Consider the following 6,558-nt stretch of genomic DNA (forward strand, 5'->3'; position numbering starts at 1 on the left):
GTGATGGTTACATAGCCTTATATATGTGAAAAAATTCATTGACACTTAAGATTTGTGCACTTTGCTGTGCATAACTTATTTTTTTTAAGATTATTTATTTATTTGAGAGAGAGAAAGCATGATCGAGGGAGGGACAGAGGGAGAGGAAGAAGCGGAATCCCCACCTAGCAGGGAGCCAGACACAGGGAGCCAGACGCAGGGCTCCATCCCAGGACCCCAAGATCATGACCTGAGCTGAAGGCAGACCCAGGCGCCCCCGTGTGCATAACTTATACTTCAACTTAAAGAGGAGGTGAGATTTTTTTTTATTTACCAACATTGTACTGATTTTCCATCAATCTTATGACACCCTCAACTCATAAGCAATTCAGTGATCTTTCCCTCTATAATATTATCTAAAGCACAGTCCTCTCCTACACTTTCATTTCTTTTATTACATCCCTATTGAACAGAACCATTCTAAAGGACAAAACTAAACATTTATCCTAACTTTACTTTTTTTGTAATAGAAGAGAACTTTCCTAAGCAAAGTTAATAAGTCAAGGTATCTTGCAAACAGTTCACATACCGTTGCTTCTAAAAGAACTGTTACCACTAATAATGTATTCAGGCCAAAAAATTGTTCTTCTGTTCCTTTATGTAAGCTGTGCCTCCATTTACCCAATACTGTGAATATATGACCTGTCCTGACTCCACCATCTCTTTGCCTTACCCTTATGTTCTACCATTAAAAAAATCACAGCTATATGCAATGCTTTAAAATACAATGGCAACTGCCTCCCTGATGAATAGTTGGTTGGTACTACTCTAATGACTCACGTCTACCCAAAACTATTGCTCAGTTACATCATTCAGACACTTGAAGTAAGTTTGCAAATTCTACCTTATTAGTCTGTAAATAATGAGTGAAGCTTGTATCCAACATTTTTAACTCCCTTAAATCTGTATATCTCTCCATTAGAAGATCTAATAACTTAGCCTGCATCCTTATAGCTCTGGACACTGCCTCAGTGGATATCATGTTTGATTCTATACGGAAATTTACCTCCCACCAAAAAAACTTACATCTTTTAGCATTTTTCAAGATCAAATTACCACATTTTTCACCTCCAACATTGTTGCAAAAATAGTGTTCCAAAGATTAACTCTTGAAAAGTTGTATGACATCACTATAAATAGATTAGATTTCTTTAAATGCAAAAATAAAAATAAAAATCTTTGAAATGAAATATGCCAGGGAAAAGGTGCATCACAATAGTGTGGCTAAAGGAAAGAACAAAGTGGATTAGAATTCAAGGGCTCGGATTCCAGTCCCAGCTCTGGCACGAGATACATGTGTGCCCATGGGCAACCTACAAAATATTTATACTTGATCTTAGCCAAAAGGCCGAGAAGCAATGTACTACAAAATATTTATGAGTCTCTAGTGTGTAATGCATCACATGAAGAGCTAGATTAAATTATTTCTTAGGCCTCTTCAAGAGTAACCATCTATGACTGTGGAAACTACTTTTATAAAATGATTAGAATAGTTAGGGTGGAATAAGGAGTAGAGAGAATACTTATGCTTAAGAACAAGTTAAAATTTTTCCTCTAAGAATAGGAGAACAAATACTGGCATTTGTTTCCCTCATTGGAGAGAAAAAGAAACTCCGATAAACAAAACTTTGGGTCTCCTTTCTCAGGCATTTTCAAGAGAAGATTTTTCTGCCTAAGGTTCTCTTCAGGGCAACTTTGACATCCTTGTTCCTCAGACTATAGATTAATGGGTTGAACATGGGCACCACAGCAGTATAGAATATGGAGGACACTTTCCCCTGGTCAAGGGGTAAAATAGAAGGTGGTTTGAGGTACATAAAAGCTCCTGACCCAAAGAAAAGAGATACCACAATTATATGGGAACTGCAGGTACTGAAGGCTTTGGATCTACCCTCAGTCGAACTAATGTGGAGAATACTAGAAAGAATGAAACCATAAGAGATGAAAATGGTCACAATGGGTACCCCAATGCCAATGGTCACAACAATGAAGACCACCAGCAAATTTATATAAGAGCTATTGCAGGAGAGCTCAAGGAGGGAATGATGTCACACATATAGTGATTGACAAGGTTGTCAGCACAAAAGGCTATAAACATTATGTTTCCCATATGGGCCACAGCACCAAACACTCCCATCCCATAAACACCCAGCAAAAGGAGTAAACACACCTGAGGAGACATAGTGACTGTGTACAGCAATGGTTTACAGATGGCGACATAGCGGTCATATGCCATCGCTGACAGGATGTAGGATTCAGAAAAGACAAAGAAGCAGAAGAAAAAAAACTGAGTCATACACCCTGCATAGGAAATGATATTTCTCTTTGAGACAAAACCTACTAGCATTTTAGGGGTGAGAGTAGTGGAATAACTAAAATCTATGAAGGACAAGTTGAAGAGGAAAAAGTACATGGGAATATGAAGGTGAGAATTCAGCCCAATCAGGGTTATCAGGCCCAGGTTCACCACCGTGACCACATAGAAACCTAGAAATAGGAAGAAGAGGGGCATCTGGAGTTCTGGCTCATCTGTTAAGCCTGCGAGGACAAACTCTGTCACAGAGGAGACATTATCTGCAGCCATTGTCTGTAAGGGAAAAAGAAGTCACTAGACAGAGAGAAGGCTACACACCATGGAAGTGCAGGGAGTAATGGAGAAGACAAGGATAGGAACATTTACTGAGTATTAACTATGGGATAGGTGCTGTTCTAAATGCTGTGTGGCATTATGATTATCCCCATTTCACAGATGAGGTCCCTGCACCTAAGTGACTTGCACAAGTCCCAGTGCTGTTAAGTTACAGTAGAAGGTGAACTCAGGTGGTCTGGCTCCTGGGGTTTGAGGTTTTACCCCCTCTGCTACAGGACAGACCAGGTCAGGCAGGCACTCACTGTCCTGCTTGGAGTCACAATGCTGTTCTCCACTAGCTCTCATCCATCTCTTTCATGGACACTCAAACGGCCCTGGTGAACAGAAAGTGACAACTCAGAGCTCAGACCCTCTGCTTCTGCTTCTCTACTTTGAGGATCAAAACTCTAATTGTCTTGCTGAGCTGAAGAACTTGATCTGATTGTAGCTTTGGCCCAAGTCTCTTGTTCAAATTCTAGGCATGAGACAGCATCCTTTCCAATGCCCATTTTAACACAAGAGTAAGGAGTTTTATTCTGGATTGGAGATCTCAGTGATGTAGTTAACAAAGACTCCCTTAGGATCACTGCTCCAGAGACCCCTCTCCCTAAGGAAGAAGAAAATTTGTTTATGCCCTTGATAAAGCTTGATGTGGCTTTCAGTGACCTAGCCTTTCACTCTGGTTACATCTTTGTAAGCACAATTAACAACAAAGCCTTATGGGAAAAATAGTACTTGCTTCCCTGTATTGAGCACTTACTGTGTACCAAACACAGTATAGATCCAGCACCCTTATACTAAAACCAAGTTTCTAAAGCAATGCACAAAAAATAGTACCTTGTTTATTCCTCACAACAGCCTTATAGATTAGACCTACTAATCTCTCCTTTAAAGTGAGGGGCACACTGCTTGTAGGTTCCAGAATCTTGAGTCAAACCCTAGTCTGTCCAATTCTAAACTTCTTAGTCTTAATCACTAAGCATGCTACCTCCTTCTAAGTGACTGTGAAACCTCTGAAGCAGCATTTTTACTTACTAAGATCTCATGAGAGTCTTTATAGTTAAAAACAAGTACTTATATAACTTTAAGGGAATGTAGGAAGTGTTAAAACCAGGAAAGGTAAAATTAGGGTAATTAGACTTTAGAGAAGGATATTCATTATTTCAATCACATCCAATATATACCAAGAACTATTTGCACCCTCGCCAAGCCTAAAAATAAATTAACTTTCTCTGAATTTTCTCCACTACTTGATACTTCATTTTAAGCTTGATTATTAAAAACAAATAACTTGCCAAACAACTAATAACAGCTTCTATCAAGACCTAAAGGCAGAGAACAGATTCTACTGCCAATATGTCAGATAATGGGAAGTTGATGAAAGACTTTGAACAGGATGGCATTCTTTCAACACCTACCAATTAAACACCTACCCAATCCCTGAAACTCTTCCAAGTCCCGGTAATTTCTTCAGTGAAAAAACACAGTGATCCCTGCCCTCATGGGGCCTTTATTCAAGTGGGGAAAGACAGAAAATACATGAAAGAAAGAGACAAAACATGTAATATGAAAAGTTATATGAGGAAAAGGAATATGAGGGTCAGGGATAGAAAAGGCAACGTTTACAGATTTCAGTTTTAAATAGAATAATCTGACATTCGAATGATGACTTTGAAAGAGACCTGAAAAGTGTTTGCTTGGTAAGATCGGTTACTCTAATAAAACACTGGACATTCATCTCTTAATGCAGCACCTTTCCACAGCATCACATTTTTGTCCTGCACTTTAAATGTAATATGTTAACCCACATTATTGGATCTGAGGGAGGAAATTCTGATGGTAGTAACAGCATAGAGGGGCAAGAGACCTTGCTGAGGTTTTAGACAATCACAAGTCACACAATATAGGTTATTAACTGAGACTAATGTAAAGATTAATAAAATTTGTGTGGCAACTTTTCCAGAGGCTTTTATATATTAAGTATGGCAAATTTTCTATCCAAAAAATAGGTCTCTATTTGGATAAATTCAAGTGTCAGTGGATGAGTTATTTTTTTGCTGTGTTAAGAGCTGAAGACCTCTTGGAGAACTTAAGAAACCAAAACACAAAGGCAGAAGTCCATCTTCCTCAGGCAAATCCAACTAAAACCTCTGTACACATGCCTGTGTATGTTTGTGTGTGCACACACATCAGTGAGGACTTGCTCGCCCTCGACTAAGACTCAACAATGACAGTGCCTCATCTGTCTGTTTACACTTAGAAATTTCCATAGCCCAGAGCAACTCTAATGAATCCCAGTCCCTATTCTCAATCCCTCTACACATATTTAAGAAATAGAAAAAACAATCCATTATCAAAAAATTAAAATAAGCACTACAAGTAAACTCTCCTTAAGACCTAAGGGCAAAGAAGACCTCATGGGTTTATTAAGTGTTCACTTTCCTTTAGGAATCTTAGAGGGTTCTTGAATGCATGATGCAACACCAGAAAAAATTCTAAGATTTTTGTCACCTCAGAGGTGGTTTCCATGGGAATTTCATTTCAAATGCATTAGATTTTATTTCAAGTGAACCAGGGCTTCTATAAAGTCATTCTTATTATTGGCTTCTTCCAATACAAGCAGAAAGAAACATAGAAATAAATATTCTTAATTAAGTTACTTTTGTTGCAGAACTATCTTTCCCAAAATTTGAATCTCTGTATAATGGATTTCTTGTTCTATTTATTGCTAACACTAAAATATATGTGAGGCATGGATTATAACATACTAATATGGAAAATATGTATAATACAGTGTCTTTGTATATATACCTCATGCACATGCATTAAACCTCCAGGAGACCTCCAGGAAGCACCAGAGTGGTGTGAGGTCAGTACCCTTTACTCCACACAAGAGAACTACAAGAATAAGCCACAATTCCAACCAAAAAAGTCTGAGAGGGAGCCTGTCCAGAGAGAAAAGACGGCAACTGAAATGTCTTCATTTGATGTAACTTCAGTTAGGCTCTCAAAGATGGGCGTAAAATTAAATTCACTGTCAGAAGTCATATGTTCTAGGGGCACCTGGGTGGCTCAGTCAGTTAAGCATCTGACTCTTGATTTCAGCTCAGGTTATGATCTCAGGGTCATGAGATCAAGCCCCACATCGGGCTCTGCACTGGGTGTGGAGCCTGCTTAAGATTCTCTCTCTCCCTCTCCCTCTGCTCCCCACCCCCCAAAAAAAGGATATGATCTGTATTATACTTAATGTTGAATTAGTTTTTAATATGCATATTTGGCATATGAAAATGCTAGGTAAAGGGATTCAGAAGAAATGGTTCATGCTGTGAAGGGATTTATAATCTAGTAGAGGCATCTATTTTGTCTCTCACCTTATTCCCCTCATGTTTCAAATTTTCTAGTGTTCACTTCTCAACTCTCTGACGCTCTTCTTTCTTAAATGTTTTGTGAACTTATTCATGAGTTCAATAACATCATCTGTATGGCTAGCTCCTAAATTTGCATCTTTAGTTTTCACCTTTCTGTGAATTCCCTGTCTTGTGTATACAACTTCTTTATTCAAATGCCATCCTGTTGTCACCCTGAACTCAACAAGTATAAACATTAGCACATCTTTTTGTCCCAAAAACAGACATCTGCCCAACCTTCCCATTCCTTTATTGGAGAGGAAGTAGAAGATGATATTAATGGGGTTCATTTGGATTGGTCCTAGTTTAATATGTTTTTCCAGAAAGATTATTAGAAGCAGCTTCTTTCACTATGAAATATATTCCAGTTAAATGAGAAATTGTATGTGGAATCAAACCAACCTCTACAATTCCTAGCTCTGCCACTTATTAGCTGTGTAGCCTTGGAAACTTGGTTTAACCTCTCCTGAGCTTCGAATTACT

General features: G+C 38.5%; 1 pseudogene; it reads right to left on the bottom strand.

Moving 5' to 3' along the window:
- Positions 1-204: 204 nt before the first annotated feature.
- LOC118013345 lies at positions 205-4,089 on the bottom strand (annotated as a pseudogene).
- Between the last annotated feature and the right edge of the window lie 2,469 nt (positions 4,090-6,558).

The sequence above is a fragment of the Mirounga leonina genome, unplaced genomic scaffold, assembly GCF_011800145.1.
Source record: "Mirounga leonina isolate KUSES-001 unplaced genomic scaffold, KU_Mleo_1.0 Mir_153, whole genome shotgun sequence".
Classification (NCBI taxonomy): Eukaryota; Metazoa; Chordata; class Mammalia; order Carnivora; family Phocidae; genus Mirounga; species Mirounga leonina.